This window comes from Octopus sinensis, linkage group LG8 (genome assembly GCF_006345805.1).
Source record: "Octopus sinensis linkage group LG8, ASM634580v1, whole genome shotgun sequence".
Lineage (NCBI taxonomy): Eukaryota > Metazoa > Mollusca > Cephalopoda > Octopoda > Octopodidae > Octopus > Octopus sinensis.
This window is the reverse complement of record NC_043004.1, coordinates 31,764,585-31,783,788: the sequence shown is the minus strand read 5'-3', so window position 1 is coordinate 31,783,788 and position 19,204 is coordinate 31,764,585. Positions and strand designations below refer to the sequence as shown.

At 37.9% G+C, this 19,204-nt stretch overlaps 1 protein-coding gene across 8 annotated transcripts in view; it reads right to left on the bottom strand.

Annotated features, from left to right (window-relative positions):
* LOC115215015 (sulfotransferase 6B1) overlaps positions 1–19,204 on the bottom strand; it is a 58,405-nt gene that overhangs the window by 15,354 nt on the left and 23,847 nt on the right. The window contains exons 1-2 of one of the 8 annotated variants that reach the window (XM_036505320.1): positions 17,363–17,426; positions 5,123–5,195 (exon numbers count right to left, since the gene is read on the bottom strand). The exons of 2 other annotated variants lie outside the window; for them this stretch is intronic. The gene's annotated coding sequence lies outside the window, so the exon portion shown is untranslated. Of the gene's footprint in view, positions 1–5,122; positions 5,196–15,031; positions 15,198–17,362; positions 17,435–19,204 lie in introns of those variants that run through there. 5 more of the 8 variants (XM_036505318.1, XM_029784131.2, XM_036505319.1 and 2 more) reach the window with 5 other exon arrangements.

The window sequence follows — 19,204 nt, the reverse complement described above, 5'->3', positions numbered from 1 at the left end:
CATGTGAATCTACCGCTGCTATCCTCAGCCCACCATTTTTTGTAGCCTCTGCCAGTAACAAGTTCCATACTCTTCTTGCCTCGTTTCCTGAGTTAGCAGATCTCTCATTTAAGCCTACCCAGACACTCCACTCGACTCAACATTTTATTACAACAACTGACCCACCTGTTTTCTAAAATGGATGCTATTCAGAAAATTGCTCCCCCTACTTCATTGAGACAAGTACGTCACTTTTGGGGGACAAGTTGTTTCCTCTTATACAAATTCTGAAATCCACAAAGAAGAAAGACTCATTTATTTCCCATTCTGTTGACGTCATGCAAGCTTTCGACTCCGTAAAGTCTGAATTAGCTAAAGTTTCCTTTCTCGCACATCCTGCTGTAAACGCGAAGCTATCCCTAACTGTCGACGTGTCCACGATCGCTGTTGGCACCGTTTTAGCACATCATCAACCAGAAATCTCAACCGCTTGTCTTTTTCTCACGTCAACTCAAGCTAGCAGAACAGCGTTTCAGTACTTTTGACAGAGAGCTCTTAGCTGTTTATCTTGCTGTGAGACACTTGTGGCTTCTGGAAGGTCGGGAGTTCATAGTATTCACAGATCATAAACCCCTTACATTCGCTCTTCAATCCAGGTCTGATAAATACTCGCCGAGGACATACAAACACTTGGATTTAATCTCGCAATATACCTGCAACATTCGTCCTATAGCCGGATCTGCAAACATAACTGCTGTTGCATTATCCAGACTTCCTGTGTGTTCACTTTCGTCTCCTGCACACATCGATTTGGCTGCTATCGCCACAGACCAATTCATTTTTTTTTTTGCCGTCCCATCAGACATCTTTGAGTAGACACAAGTTTTTATTCGGAACGATTCCGTTAAAGGACCTCTTACATCACTTTATTCTGGACCTTATCGTGTACTGTTGCACTCACAAAAAACCTTCATAGTCGACGTTAATGGTCGAAAAGAAACAATATCCATCTACAGAATAAAAAAGGCTTTCTCAGAAAATCTCATTCCAGAACCTGACATACCACGCACATTCATTCCTACACCAACACCACCACATGCACCGCAAACACAACATACCTCTAAACCTTATATCACAAGAAGTTGTAGAACAGTACATTAGCCACAAAATTATCCAGAACTATTTATATTTAATGTTGTGTTACAAAACAAACTTATTTCTTTACCCACAGGGGGCTAAACACAGAAGGTACAAACAACGACAGACAAATGGATTAAGTCGATTACATCGACCCCAGTGCGTAACTGGTACTTAATTTATCGACCCCGAAAGGATGAAAGGCAAAGTCGACCTTGGCGGAATTTGAACTTAGAACGTAACGGCAGACGAAATACGGCTATGCATTTCGCCCGGCATGCTAACGTTTCTGCCAGCTCGCCGCCTTGCAAAACAAACTGTTTACTATTTCCTTTACTATTTCCTTTACAAAAGAACGTTTGTTCAAAAACATTTTTCCCACGCATTCACAAAATCGACCAAAATCAATCCATGATTTTTTCAATCAGCTTTCAATTACAAAAAAAGTTTATGTCTTTCTAAAAGGATGTCCCCCATCCTTTCCAAGAGTACCATAAAAAATAATCTGAAAAATCCCTGTCAAAACAGAGAAATTCCAACTTACGTGAATGATTTATCCCTGACATCCACTGGGAGTGGAACAAAAAAGAAAAAAATTGTCTTTGGAAAAAAGGGAGAAAAACGTTTTGGTAGGCACCTGTATGAAGGGGCTCTTCACTATATTTTTTTCTCAGCCAAGCAGAGTTCACACCTCCTACAACTGTTGAAGTGCGGTTAGCACTTTTCTAGTATCTCCATGCGATGTCATAATGTTTTCCTTCAGAATGATGTCGTAATGCTTTCCTTCAAAGTCTATGTTATGTCTCGCAATAGAGTTGCAACAGTGCCCCACAATTAGATGTTAATTGAGGACCTGTAGTTTCTTTTTAATCTGGTACAGAAGGAATATTCCATGATGTCAACGTATATCTGCTCCTTTGTCGCCCAACTGGGATTCTATGACATGACTTCCACATCATAGACATCAGTTTCTGCTGTAACGAGGCTTAGATTCAAAATCACATCAGCTCAGTAATGAACATTAGGTGATCACAGCCTAATTGTTAGCCAATAGTATTTCAGCTGTCATAATTCGATTGTATAATTTCGAACAGAAATTTCCATGTATTTCCACCAAAATATGGTCATAGATAGAGAAGCATAAGACAATAAGTGCAGAAGTTGAGAAGTCCCAAAGAAGACAGGTTAACATGATTCTTGGTTGGCTGCTCAACCTTGGATTAAAAAGAACCACTATCACTTTATCTACATCAGTGATTCTTAACCAGGATCCATATGGCCCCTGAGGGTTTATATAAGATTTTGGGAGATCAATGCCACAAAATAGAAAATTGGGGGTCATAATAGTATTTTTTCTTTAGATATATGTATTGGTATGCTTTTCAAGAAAAGAGCAAAGTTTCTTTCTCTAATATTTTACATAGTTCAACCTACACAAGTTAATGTGTGAAAAAGAAAAGAAATTTTGAAAGAGGTTTCTATATAACTAGTTTTTAAATATCAAATAGCTATGGGTGTCCATCTGAATAAAATAATAATCAGAGGCGTACTTTTGCGCGACGGAAAATACACCTTTTATGGCAGTTATAACGAAACTGCTTTCTTATATCAGAGTAATAAGGCGTTTCAATAGAACGTCTTTTTCCCCAGGAATTACCGGGTACACTAGCTAGTATATGTGTGTGTGTGTGTGTCTGTCTGTCTTTGTTTTCTACCTATTACTGCTTGACAACCGGTGTTGATGTGTTTGCGTCCGCTTAACGTAGCGGTTCGACAAAAGACACCAATAGAATATATATATATACATTCGATCATCAAAAGTTGGAAGGTATATAAATGTGAAAAATATGCTGACGTTCATTCTAAATGGATTTCAGTAGCTGCACCCATACTCCCTCGTAAGTATCCAATTAAGGAAATTGTAGGCGAACCAGAGAAGGAAACAAAATTTCGATGGGAGCTCACTATGACAAAATTCAGGACCGACATCTCCATTATCCTATGTAAACAATCTCATTACAAAGAGAAGTTATTGATGATTGAATTGTTAATGAAATATCAAAGCTGATGGCTGGCATTATAGCCGAAAAAATGTGAGAACTTTGGATCAGGAACATCTCAAAAGAAGAAAACAGATCTAGACGGTTATGGCAGTGGAAACAATTATTTCTCAATAAATATGCTGCAAATTACGGTAAAGACTCTACAAAACTGAGAAATAGAATTAAAAAGAAACAACCTCGTCAACGCAACAGATGCTAGGACACGTGGCAACAAAATCTAACACTAACTACGGTAAGAACTTTTCGTTACTATTACAAGAACACCCTCATGCACATAACATGCACAAAAAAGCACAAACAAAACAGATATTCGTTGGATCAAACCATTAGGGTTGATAGAAAAACTGGAAGGAGTTCATGGCGATCTTTCGTCTCTAGTAGACCTTTCCGTCGATTTCCGTAAAAATTTTTTTTTTTTTTACATATGGGCTTGCGGGAACTTTTGAAGTAATATACATACATATACACATACACCGAGTAAAAAATTTCAGTTATCTCTTTCTTTCACACATTACTCTGTCTCTTCACACACACTAACAGAAGCACTTCACTTACACAACATACTGTCTGTCTCCCACACCCCATCAAACACACACACACATGTACATCAATGCTTCACATGCACGGTAACTTCAAAAGAACTTCCCTCGTCATAAAATCGCTTTCTCTTAGTCTCTTTCGCTCTCATTACTTCAAAAGTTCCCGCAAGCCCATATGTAAAAAAAAAAAAAATTTTTTACGGAAATGGACGGAAAGGTCTACTAGAGACAAAAGATTGCCGAGTTCATTCTCAAGATCTCAACAAACATTACCTATAAGGAACTAAGCAAAAAACAAACGGTCTAGATCTCGAAGTGAACCTAGATCATTTTTCCAGATTGTTAGAAATAGTACTAACAATAAATTGAAAAACAATATAATAGGACAGAAAACATAACGAAACCAAGTGAAATGCACTATAGTGCATATAAAAGGGATGAACCGGAGGTCCCTGACTGCCACATCATCTAGAAGTAAATTGGAAGCTTCTAGAATGTTCGAGAATTTTAGAGAAGGTCGAGGGAGGTTACTCTTGTTAAATCCCTTTTTCGTTTTGCTTTCCTGCTTGACCGTCAGGATTCACTACATAACTCACTCATCAGATGATCAGTCAATAAATAAATCCGTTGTAGTGATCCAGGGCAGATACGAAGCAAAACGAGGTCGCAGAAGCATGTACGTGCAAAACAAGCTGTAAAATAGGAGAAAATCAATACATGCATCATGATAGGTACTGACTATAATTGCAGAGTTTGATGCAGCAAACCTTTAGCTAAACAGCTATGCACATCAAGCTAAATGCAAAACATAGCAATATGAAAAATACAATGGTAAGGGTAATTCACGATCATTTGATAACTTCTTTGGGATCTTTTCTGTTTGGCTGCAACTCCCAATATTTCAAAAGTTCAAAAGATATTATATATAAAAAAAAAAACGTGTGTGTTGTGGCTGCATGCATGAATTTGAATACAATAGATGAAGCAATGAAATATTCTGGCCAAAAGGGAGAAATTCCAACTTATGTGGGACGGATATTCCAAAAATCGAACAACGTAACAATAAACATTAAATATCAAAAAGCGAAAATAAATAATTTTGTTCCGTTGGCAAAAACCTGGTTTTAGTAGTCTGAATGACAGAAGGGATCTGACTGTCAAAGAATTTTGGAAGGACTGGAATTGTTTCTATTTTTAAAGTTAGTACATTTTCATTGAAGTTAAATGGTCAGGTCCATTCAACCATCTCGATAGTCTTTAGCGACACCAAATACACAGTAGTAACCAAGAGAGGGAGAGAGAAAGAGAGAGAGAGAGAGAGAGAGAGAGAGAGAGAGAGAGAGAGAGGAGAGAGAGATAGATAGATAGATAGAGAGAGATAGAGAGAGAGAGAGAGATACAAACCTTTATGTCTGTTAAATTCACGTCCTGGAAACTTCTTCAACAACCTTTGTCAACTTCCTCAGTCTCCTATAAACTCATTAAAAGAAAGAAGCGAAGTATTAATGTTCAATTAAATAATTTCTAGCATTGGTACAAGGCCAGCAATCTATGGCAAGGAGGGATAAGTCAACAATTAAATATTGGTTTCAAAATTTAGCACAAGGCCAGCAATTTTAGGAGGTGTAGGTCGATTACATTGATCCCAGTAGCATTTGAATTCATAATGTAAAGACAGATGAATTGCCACTGAACATTCTGCCCGGAATGCTAATGGTTCTATCAGCTTGCCACCTTAATCAATAACTAAAATTTCGGGAGTAGGGTAAGATGATTACACCCACCCCAGTGCTCAACTGGTACTTATTTTATTGACCCTGAAACGATTACAGGCAAAGCCGACCTCTATGGACTTGAATCTAGAAGGTAAAGACTGATGAACTGCTACAAAGCATTTTGCCCAGCATGCAAATGATTATGCCAGCTCATTGCTTTAATCAATGATTAAATATTAAATGCAATTGTTTTCACATCTATAATAATAAAAGCAAAATTCTGTCTGTCCGTCTGGGACCCCAGTATCTCACTCTACATTTGCTCTACATAGACATATACCTTTCTGGAATCAGGATGATCCCGAAATTGAAAATCTGCTCTTCATTTGGTTCTTGAACATCCAGCATTGGGATCTGATTTAAAAGCATTTGGGTTGCTATTTCTAGCTGGTCAAGCTTGGCTGATTCAAACCGTCTTAGTTGGCTTTTGTCCGATGACGTCAGGAATCAAGGAGAGATAAATGACATTCCCTCCGTTAATTTTGCGTCAAGATAAGAACTCTGAGACAAATTGGCCAATGGTTGGAATTCAACTTGGGACTGGAACAATAGAATGATTGCATTACAGAATTAATTTTCATCCGTCTTTAACCTCTGATCAAACACCATCTGGGCATATAGCCATTATAGACGTATTATAGTCATGCTATTTAGCTCTCTATAGTTTTGGGCCGCGGGGCCAATTAGCCCTCTGCCAGAGTTAACTTAAAAATCTGCACGGAGCGCGGCTATTAAGTTAGTCTTCAATAAAACGATCAGCATTTACAAGTAGCTTTCTTTTAAGGGACGTAACTCTGCTAACTTTGCAGCTTTTTCATGCACCTATACTTACAGAGTGTGAACTTTTTGGGGAAGACGTGGCACCCTTTTCCTCTGGGTTTTACATGGCAAACAGAAAGTCTCGAACTGTTGATATGTTCGTTAATTGATGTATACTTGACGTATTGTAATTACAGAGCTGAATGAAGTATTGACTGTAGAGTGGATAAACATGGAACTGCCTGTTGTTGATAATTTAATTAAATCCATGCCTAATCATTGAAAGTCATGACATTAACTTTAGGAGTGCATGAAAAATACCGAATCATAACTTTATTCATTTTGAATAGTTTTCCATAAATTTCAGCACAGCAGTTTGTTACCCACGTTACAAAGTTAATGTGGAACAATGTAAATATTTGTTACTAAATGCCACAAAGTATTTTACCAGATACTCGAACGAAAGGAATAGCAAAGCAGGAAAAATATTTTAATATATTTTTAAATATAAAGCATAAGTGAAAATGTTTTTAAAAAAAAACTTATTTTCAACAAGTTTATGAAATAGAAACAGAGTTCATTCCCTTGGATTGCAAAACTACAAAACAACATTAGATGCAGGTTATTTGATACAATATAACGTCCCGTAAATTTTTCTTAAAAAGGTTTATTGTTGGAAATTTTTTTTACCTTTAACACTTATTTTAACTGTACTGTCTATAATTTTGTGAGAGATGAGAATTGCGAAAATAAATATCACTTGGTTTTCTAAGTTAGTAAAGAGCCACATATCTGGAGGTGAGTAAAGTTGATTAAGTGGACCCTAGTACCTCTCTGGTACTTATTCTATTAACCCCAGAAAGAAGAAGGGCAAGTTGACTTAGGCGAGATTTAAACTCAGAACGTAAATGGCTGTATGTAAATTGTACAAAATATTTTCCAACATTCTAACTATTCTGCTAATAAAATCTATTTTCTTCTTTCAAAAGATGAACATGATAAGTTTATATATTTTACCGGTTTCAGTCATTAGACTGCAGCCATGCTGGGGCACTGCTTTGAATAGAATGTGAGATGAAGAAAGTACAGACAGTACATGATACAATAGAAGAGTCTGACAGGAAAGTTACAATTCATGAGAAGAGAGAAATACATAGAGCACTTTGCTACATAGTAGTGAGACAGCTGTGCTTCACAACTGTGAAAATGGCAAAGAGACAGATGGAATACTTCATCAATTATGACACAGAGTGATGACTCAGGTAGGGAGTAAACAACAGAGTTTAGTAGAAGTTTTGTAGTTTGAGAAAGACAGACAGAGATATGTAGGAAGATGGTTACAATTAGTCACTTCGCTATGCCAGATTGGTCAGGTGGCATGAATATATATATCTCACAGATTTATAAATGTGTGTGTGTGTGTGTTTGTATATATATATATATATATACACACATACATACATACATACATACATACACATGGAGATAGATAGTATATATGCATATATACATATGTAAAAGCTAAAACTTCCTTTTTCTGAGCTGAGATTCGAAACCAAATTTAAGGATTCTCACTTGTCTGATCCATCACTGACCAAACAGGTGCGAAAGAAATTTCTTTGTCCTGTCAAAAAATGATGGATTGTTTCCCTTCAACCTTAAGTCCCATCCATGTCAGTTAAGGTTCAACTGGACAGGAGCCAATCGACATAGGTAGGAATTTCTCCTGTGGTATATCTGTCCTTCTAGCTGTCATGACCATCATAAATTCAGCAATTCATCAAGGGACGGACAGTCAGAGACAGATGGAGAGAGAGAGAGAGAGAGAGAGAGAGAGAGAGAGAGAGAGAGAGAGAGAGAGAGAGAGATAGCCATGAGATAGCCAGCCAGTAACTTTATCAGTTAAACAGGCAGCACAGATTCAGATATTCAATATGAACGACAGTTGCAGTCACAGAACATAAACAGACACCACTGAATGACTTTTGCATGCACAGACACAAAACAGACACCACTGAATGACTTTTGCATGCACAGACACAAAACAGACACCACTGAATGACCTTTGCATGCACAGACACAAAACAGACACCACTGAATGACCTTTGCATGCACAGACACAAAACAGACACCACTGAATGACCTTTGCATGCACAGACACGAAACATATCCAGTTCTACCCTATCATGTCAACACATTATTTATTCTGTTAATTTCTTTGCCAGCTTGAAGTAGTGGTAATGTGATATAGTGAAATATTTGGTTTATTCAACAAGAAAATTCAAGTGTTATTTAAATAAATTATTTAAACTACAACCGAATGTTTTTACATTGCTTTACTTTGAAGTCACCCACATGCCTATTTCATCTGCTACCTTAACATCTTTTGCTACAACTTTTCCATTACTCACACACACACCACACACACACACACACACACACACACACACACACACACACACACACACACACACACACACAGATATGTATATTCAATTTCTTTTAAAATAGTAATTTTTTCTTCAAAGAAAAGTATCAGCTTGGACAGAATAGAATTACAGCATGCTATCTGTATATTCTCATTAAATAATTTTTTCAAAATTGACAACTAATCCCGGATGTTATTTCTTCTCTTTAAGGCAACTGTAGAGATGTTACATCTATCACACAACCTGACAGATACAGAAACGGTTTGGTAGGTGCTGAAATAGGAGGTGAGAAAGAAACCAGGGGTGTTAGGAGAGTCTGCCATATTTGTGCACAAAAGATGAACTTAATGGATGCAGAGTGGAGGATTGATTGCAAAAGTTCCAGTTTTTGTACTTGCAACATTAATAATGTGGTATGAGCGTGAGAACTACATAGAATTGTTGAGTGTGGACTTCAGAGAGGTATGAGTTGAGATAACTGTCCTTGATGAAGGAGGAGATATGGTCAAAACAGGGCCAGTAGAATGTAGTGGTAATTCAATAATTCAAGCACTCATACAGAACACCAGTTGTAAATGTGTGCTAATTTGCTATCATATAATACCTTATTCATGGTCACATTTATAAAATGTGACCATGAATAAGAGAGAGAGAGAGAGAGAGAGAGAGAGAGAGAGAGAGAGAGAGAGAGAGAGAGAGAGAGAGAGAGAGAGAGAGAGAGATAGCCATGAGATAGCCAGCCAGTAACTTTATCAGTTAAACAGGCAGCACAGATTCAGATATTCAATATGAACGACAGTTGCAGTCACAGAACATAAACAGACACCACTGAATGACTTTTGCATGCACAGACACAAAACAGACACCACTGAATGACTTTTGCATGCACAGACACAAAACAGACACCACTGAATGACCTTTGCATGCACAGACACAAAACAGACACCACTGAATGACCTTTGCATGCACAGACACAAAACAGACACCACTGAATGACCTTTGCATGCACAGACACAAAACAGACACCACTGAATGACCTTTGCATGCACAGACACAAAACAGACACCACTGAATGACTTTTGCATGCACAGACACAAAACAGACACCACTGAATGACCTTTGCATGCACAGACACAAAACAGACACCACTGAATGACCTTTGCATGCACAGACACAAAACAGACACCACTGAATGACCTTTGCATGCACAGACACAAAACAGACACCACTGAATGACCTTTGCATGCACAGACACAAAACAGACACCACTGAATGACCTTTGCATGCACAGACACAAAACAGACACCACTGAATGACCTTTGCATGCACAGACACGAAACATATCCAGTTCTACCCTATCATGTCAACACATTATTTATTCTGTTAATTTCTTTGCCAGCTTGAAGTAGTTGGTAATGTGATATAGTGAAATATTTGGTTTATTCAACAAGAAAATTCAAGTGTTATTTAAATAAATTATTTAAACTACAACCGAATGTTTTTACATTGCTTTACTTTGAAGTCACCCACATGCCTATTTCATCTGCTACCTTAACATCTTTTGCTACAACTTTTCCATCACACACACACACACACACACACACACACACACACACACACACACACACACACACACACACACACACACACACACAGAGAGAGAGAGAGACAGAGATATGTATATTCAATTTCTTTTAAAATAGTAATTTTTTCTTCAAAGAAAAGTATCAGCTTGGACAGAATAGAATTACAGCATGCTATCTGTATATTCTCATTAAATAATTTTTCCAAAATTGACAACTAATCCAGGATGTTATTTCTTCTCTTTAAGGCAACTGTAGAGATGTTACATCTATCACACAACCAGACAGATACAGAAACGGTTTGGTAGGTGCTGAAATAGGAGGTGAGAAAGAAACCAGGGGTGTTAGGAGAGTCTGCCATATTTGTGCACAAAAGATGAACTTAATGGATGCAGAGTGGAGGATTGATTGCAAAAGTTCCAGTTTTTGTACTTGCAACATTAATAATGTGGTATGAGCGTGAGAACTACATAGAATTGTTGAGTGTGGACTTCAGAGAGGTATGAGTTGAGATAACTGTCCTTGATGAAGGAGGAGATATGGTCAAAACAGGGCCAGTAGAATGTAGTGGTAATTCAATAATTCAAGCACTCATACAGAACACCAGTTGTAAATGTGTGCTAATTTGCTATCATATAATACCTTATTCATGGTCACATTTATAAAATGTGACCATGAATAAGAGAGAGAGAGAGAGAGAGAGAGAGAGAGAGAGAGAGAGAGAGAGAGAGAGAGAGAGAGAGAGAGAGAGAGAGAGAGAGTATTTAGTTAGCCAAAGCTAGTACAAATATGTCTACGGTTGTCTTGACATTTACTCTAAATGATAAGAAAATGATATGTACACATTTGCAAGTCTAAAGTTTAGAAAAAATGCTTTAGTTAAAGTAATGTATATTTCTTAGTGTTTGTTGTTTTGTTCGTATTCTGATATGGGTGTGTTTACTCAAGAACCTCATATCACCAGAAGCATGTAACAAGAAAACTTTTCATATACCCTACCCCAACAAACCAAACTGCATCTCTTCTTTTCCTCACATCTTTTCTTTCAAGCACTATGCTTACTTCTCACTCCATAATCCTGTCCTCGTGGCCTTGTGCACTGTATCATTGCTATCAGGCAGCATCCCCTCACTCTCTCTATATACCCAGGATTTTACTAGTCACTACATTCCTCTCCCCCAGTCTCTACTCATGCTGCTTTGGCAGTGTCCTGCCACTTATATTATTACCTCTGTACCTCAAGAGTATGCCCTGGCACTTGACACCATCTCTCTCTCTCTCTCTCACTTCTTTTACTCGACCATCCCATTTATATTCTGATTCCCATCCCTTGTGAGTATGCCTAGTACTCTGCCACCATATCTCTCCTGCTCTCTTGCTGTTTTCCACTCACTCCTTCTGCTCTTCCCTCAGGCTGGGTAACTATGTATCTAATTTACATCTGTTTCTGTCCTCATTCCTGATCTCTCTCTCTCTTTCCTTAGCCAGGTAACCATATGTACTGCCTCTACAGTAAGACACCTGTTTCTGTCTCTGTTTCACTATCACCTTTCATCATCTGACACAAGATCACCTCCTCCAATGTCCCCTCCCCTTTCAAAGGATCTTTGTCTTGCAAGTTACTTGGTGAGCCTGTCAGTGCTGGTGCCACATAAAAAGTATCCAGTCCACAATGTAAAGTGGTTGGTGCTTGGAAGAGCATCCAGCTGTAAAAACCTTGCCAAAACTGACCTTGCCTGTGCTTGTGCCACGTAAAAAGCACTCAGTCCACCCTGCTGAGTGGTTGGTGTTAGGAAGGATATCCAGCCATAAAACCCCTGCCAAAACAGACACAGAGGTCTGGTGCAGGTACCTGCTTGGCCAGCTCCTGTCAAACCATCAATCCATATCAGCATGGAAGGTGGACGTTAAACAATGATGATGATGATGATGATGATAAATATTCATCACATCTACCGTAAAACAACAACACACTTTGGAGTTTCCCTCATCCACTCATCTACTTAGTTTTTGTAACAAAAATGTTGGGATCATTATTAATCACTTGAAACTGTGATTTGGTGTTTGGACTGTTTTCAGAGTTTCTAGATTGTAATAAGCACTTTATCCTTGAATATTGGTGTCTCTCTCTATATGTGAACATAATCCATACCAGAGCCTTATTTATTAACCGAGTTGTTCATTACATAAGTAATTGAAATACATAAACAATTGCAGCGTGAAAGGTGTTTATAAGCCATTTAAGAAACGCACAAAAACGTTAGATTCACTTCAACATTTAAATTTAATTTGTCAAAATATTTTCGTCACTTTGAGACTGCGACCTGTTCACTGACAAAATTCTGTGCTCAGTGAATAGATCGCAGTCTCAAAGTGCCAAAAACATTTTGACAAATTAAATTTAAATGTTGAAGTGAATCTAACGGTTTTGTGCGTTTCTTAAATGGCTTATAAACACCTTCCACGCTGCAATTGTTTTCATTCCAGCACACGATCTCAGATCAAGTCACTCGCTATGCAAGTACATCTCCGTAATTCTGAAATACATACAAATAGGGGTTATCTGTTTCAAGCCACATCTAGACTCCACATAAAGGTATGAAATGATGTGGTATTTTAATCAATTTTGTTATGCAATCATAATATACTACAAAGTATATTAAACACTTTATAAGTCAATACTGTGACTTACCATATTAGCAGAGTTATTAAATCATTTTTTTAAGGTTATCCCTACAGATTTTCTGTCGAAATTATAGCCAGTACTGATTTATTATGACATTTTATATCCGAATAAATCTAAAACAGAAAAATAAGCAATGGGTGTAAAAGCATAATTCAAGAGTTTTTGTTCCTTCTTCAGCACCAAATCCACCCCTTAACCATCCATGAACTCATTGCTTAAACATCTACTAAATGTGGTGCTGAATTACTTGTAGCAAATTGTATCCTTTTATTACATTTTATGGACAACCTTCTCTTTGGGACACATATTTAAAAAATCAAATTCATTTTTCCCAAGGATGCACCGTTTCAGAGCCATTTGGGGCTAAACATACATACACTTACATTTATATTGTAGCAACTTGGGCAAGTGTTTTCTACAAAAGCCTCAGCCCGACCAAAACCTTGTGAGTGGATTTGATAGACAGAAACTGAAAGAAGCCATTTGTATATATATATATATGTTTATATATATATATATATATATATATATATATATATATATATATATATATATATGTATGTGTATATGTTTGTGTATCTGTGTTTGTCCTCCCACTATCACTTGACAACTGATGTTGGTGTGTTTATGTCATTGTAACTTAGCAGTTTGGCAAAAGAGACTGATTGGATAAGTACTAGGCTTACAAAGAATAAGTCCTGGGGTCGATTTGTTTGACTAAAGGTGGTGCTACAGCATGGCTGCAGTCAAATGACTGAAATAAGTAAAAAAAAGAAAAAGAGAATATAAATACACACACACACACACATGAGGGGTACCCAAAAGTAACCAAAAATGTACTCTGTGGGGCAAGCCCGTTGTAGTTCAGGCTGCTGCAACTAGAAATCACTTGATGTGACCCTCAGGCATCAATCTGCCAACCAGCATATTCAACCAGCACTGTTTCTGGCATTAACCACATGGCTGTGATGGACAATTAAATATAATATATGCACGGGAAATGCATGTATATATTGCTATCTGTACGCAGAAATTTATCAGCATGTATCTGTATTTCTCACTTATATATTGTCAATGTACTTCTACTGAAAAGTAAAGTAAGTTTTATTACAAAACACGAAATCATAAGATATAGAGTTATCCAAAATTTTATAACTCTTGTCCATTCCCTCACATTCAGCCTTGTGTTAAAAAGAGAACAAACTTAGAGTGGTTTGTAGACATTTGACATCTACTTCTAGTATATTGACATTGGCCCTCCAGCACCCTTAATTATAATATTTTTATAATTATATACTTAAAAATTAATTTTACCGATATGGTGGTTTTTATATGCTAGTCACTGATTTAATTATTTTAATGGTTATGTACTCAATTTATATATATATATATATATATATATATATATATATATATATATATAAGAAAAGAGAGACAGAGACAGGCAGAAACAAGGAAAATGCCCCTTGTATTTGAATACTATGGAAATATTTTGTTTTAAAAACTTTTCATTTCATTTTTCCACAATTTAATTTTTTTTTTCCATACTTAGAGTTGAAGAAGTCTCAGTGACTGAAACTAGTACTAAAATGTTTTTCATGATAAAATTACTTTAGCATTTTCTACTTTGACTTATTTTCCTTATACATATCAACTCGTGTGTTCCTTTTCAACATTCTACATATATATGTATATATGGCATGGCATGGCATGGCATCCTGGTATCTTCTGATACAACTCCAGGCCAATCAAAGCCTTTTGAGTGGATTTTGTAGATAGAAACTGAAAATAGCCTGTTGTGTGTGTGCAGTTATTTTGTAGAAGACAAAGGTTATCACTCATTTTTGTCTCAGTCAAGAGGGAGAAATTAGCGTAAACAAGAAAATAATTAGATGACATTAATATGAACAAAATCATTCAAAATGAGAATATATAACATCAATAAGCAGAGATAGATAGATAGATAGATGGATGAAGAGAGAGAGAGAGAGAGAGAGAGAGAGAGAGAGAGAGAGGAGAGAGAGAGAGAGAGAGAAGAGAGAGAGAGAGAGAGCGAGAGAGCGAGAAGTAATTATACCAACCAGAAGGAGAAATAACACCCACTCTGAAAGTGTACCTTGTTCTGTCTGTAAATGACGATTACTTGTATTTATCTCAACTTCTAAACTGGAGAATGTGACTTGTTAGACACTCTAAGTAGATCAACATTGCAGGTTTCAGATAACTAGACCTTATTACAAAAGAGTACTTACATAATAGTTGTGAGTGCTAAGATATGTGGGATTATTTTTCAAGTTGCATAACGTAATATTAGGTTAATAGCATGCCAATGTTATCAAAAAATGCAGACAATATGATTAATGACAGAAAGTGGCATAAAATAATTAGAGAACTCATTAATAAATGTCAGTAATCAGATAAAGATATGTATATACACAGAATTGAAGTATTAGAAAAATCAGATATGCATGTAATGTCTTAGTTGAAAATTCATATCTATCTATTTATCTCTCTCTTTCTCTCTCTCTCTCTCTCTCTCTCTCTCTCTCTCTCTCTCTCGGACACTAGTCAAATGGGCTCAACCCGTTAAAAGGAGGGCTGGGCATGCCATGGTTGATGATGTGCAGACATGCGCTGAGACTGCGACATCTCTGGCTCTACAAAGACAACGGTGAACAGGTGTGGCCACTGTTTGTGAGGCGCGCTTTCCCACAGCTCGTCTCCATGACCGAACTGCAGTCGTGGATCAAAAAGTGGCCGAGGAAGGGTGAATGGCACCGCGAGTGTTGTGTTGCTCTCAAGCGAAAAAGGAAAAAAGAGAGCCACTTACTGTGATGTGTTTTCTTTTTGCATGACACTATTGTTCAAAGTTCCCGTGGTCTTTTCCGTTGGCTTTTCTATCCACGGACAAACATAATCTGTTTTCCTCTTTTACATTGACATTTCTGTGATACACGATCCCTGTTGATTGGCCCCACTTTTTTTTCACGATCCCTTTTGATCGGAATTCCCCCCCCCTTTTTCCTCTTCTCTTCTTCCCAAAAAGAAAAGCCCTACTTTGTATTTTGTCCCTTCTGTGTTCAGCCCTGCGTGGCCAATAAAGAAATCTATTTACCTATCTCTCTCTCTCTCTTTCACTCTCTTTCTCTCTCTCTCTCTCTCTCTCTCTCTCTCTCTCTCGATCGGACGCTAGTCAAATGGGCTCCACGTAAGTTGGCCATTTTTACATGTTTAAAACTCTTTATTGTGAAATATTTTGTTTTTAAAAGTTGTGCAAGATCATTCACTGAAAAACCTGAGAAATATTTACGTAGAATTTCGCCCGTGTGGGCGAAATTTCCAAAAGTTTCAAAACTTTCGTGGTTTCATTTTAGCCATTTTTCATTTTGAAAATAGCGACTGGAAACCACGTGGCCAGTGCACAAGTCATGTGGAACGCTAGCGAGGCACCACTGCTGTCATTAGCTGATAAACCTCACAGCTTGAACACCGCTGTCACCACCAATACCACCACCATCCCCACCACCAACAGCAAAGCTAATGCCGCAAGACCATTACCGCCACCAAAGACATTAACTTAAATTTCCCCCACTCTTTACACCACATGTCAATGAAAGAAAGACGGGGGAAGGGATTTTAAAACAAATGAATACAGACGCAAGCATGAATGCCAGTACCACCACTATTAACAACGAAATTAGCACAAAGCCACCCACCGAAGACAGCACCGCCAACACCAATACTACTACTACTACTACGACTTCAATGCTACAACTAATACCTCTGCTACCAACACCACCACCACCACCACCACCACCACCAAAGACAAAACAAACTTCGCAGAAGCGATAAAACAAAAGAACAATCATAAAATTCACTGCACAATAAATAAACAACAGAAAGGCACTTCTAACCAAAGAAGGAGATAATTTACCTCTCCACATTCTACAACACATCATGGAAAACACGCACACACACAAAAAAAGAAAAACAATCATATACAAAGCTATCAACAAGAAGACAAGACGACTGAAAGTGCACCGCAGCAAAAAATTAAAAAATGTCTTCGCCCTGTTTGGGCTCACAAGGAATACGTCAATTGGTATCATAAATTTGGCACAGTCCAAGTACGTTTCCACAATGAAAATCTAGCAAAACGATTTTCCACATTAGATCTGCATACAGATGACTTAGTGATGATATTAACTTATTTAGGCCAAAGGGTGACGAAAGTTACAATAAAAAGTGTGACACCTGAAGTAGAAACACAATGGTTAGTCTCTGTCATCTGCTTTGAAACGGCAGAGACAAACATTCTCGAAATCGCTCTTCTTGAACAGCAAAACTGGGTGGGAAAATCAATTCAATTACTCCTTCAAATGGAAGAAACAACAACAGAAAAAGATACCCACCACTATAGAACTGCTAGAAGGCTACAAACTCTATGTAGTGGTGGAGGGCAGGCGACCACGTTGCTATCTGTGCGGCAGCGAAACACATTTGAAAAAGAAGTGTCCAACCGCCGCACAACAAAAGCAACAACAACCACCACCACAACCAAAACACACCGAGAAAAAAGTACTACTACTCACACCACCATCAACACAGAAGCACACCAAGCAAATCCATCAACAATCGAAAATAATACAACACCTAATAAAATACCAACACCACCAACAACAGCAAGAACTAAAGGAACAGAAAAACAAAAAATAATACAAAAACTGATTCCCCATCCCCTATACCGCACACACCATATACACACAGCCAACAACCAACACCAACGAAAATAACAACACAACCACTTACACAAACATACATAGGAGCTTACAACATGCCCCTACTCACTTCTGATTCCTCAGAAATTTCGTCGGAAGACGAAAGCAGTGAGGAATGGCAAATAGCCAGAAAAGGAAGGAGGAAAAGGAGAAAAAAGAACCAAACCAAATGCAAACGTGAACAAAGCAGAGGGATATGATCCCCCGAAGACATTTCGAAAGCTACCACAAACAACAGCAACACCACCACCACAAAAATATATACAGCAAACATGCGCACAGCTATAGACACTAAAAACACAAATTTGATGGAACACAGCAAATCAAAAACAAACTTAACAAAAGATGACATAAAAACAAACAACCACCCATACACAACACCACCGGAGCACATCAAAATACTACACATCTCCCGAAGTCTACAGCACACGCTAAAAGGCATTTTCCCCAGTGCGGTTGGTAAATGCCAAAAGTACCTCACGAAGAAACTGTATTGGGATCTCCTCGACGACAAACCAAATGAGGAGAAAGCAAAAACTTTCGAGCAGTAAGTAACCCTCTGTTCCTTTCGTTTGTGTTTTAATTCACTAGGATTATGATCAAGATTGGTCGAGTGAATGCGCGTGGCTTGGTGTCCCCTTGAAAACAAGGGTACCTCTTAAATGACATAAAGTCACACAAGTTAGAAATCATAGCCATAAGACCAGACTCCATAATCCACAGGCCCTAAAGTCCATGTTTGGCGGACAATTTAACATATATTTTTCTCCCTGTCTGTGGCACCGCGGTACTTTTTCGCAAGAGTCTGGATCTCGAAGTAAAAAATATTCGTATACCCGGAGGGTAAACTGGTCGTCCTAGATGCACGGACTGAAGAAACCACCTGAACCAAGAGTACCATTTGATTTGAGCGACATCAAACGGAAAGAAATGGATGAATTCATAAGGAAAGCAAGAGCAAAAAGTGCACCAGGGAACGATGGAGTGAGCTACAAGGTATACAAATATTGCCCAAAATTACGTTTGCAGCTGTTTGCACTGATAAGAGAAATGTGGAAGAAGAAAGATGTAGCGGAGCGATGGTGTATAGCCGAAGGTATCTATCTACCTAAAGAAAAAGAGGCAAAAGCACTAGGCCAATTTAGACCGATTTCACTACTAAATACAGACGGGAAAATCATGTTTGGAATAATTGCTAGACGAATTATAAGATTCGTACAGCATAACGGATACGTTAATGAAGCGATTCAAAAAGCAGGAATCCCTGGGTGCATAGAACACGCATTTTCCATCTGGGAAGCCATCACCTGTGCAAAACAAAAGAAGACAAACCTGTATATTGTTTGGCTAGATCTTGCCAATGCCTATGGATCTGTTCCGCACGCAATAATAAAAACAGCGATGGACGTCTTTTGGATTCCAAAAGATGTTCAACGAATGCTCATGTCGTACTACGACAACCTGAGGATGAAATTT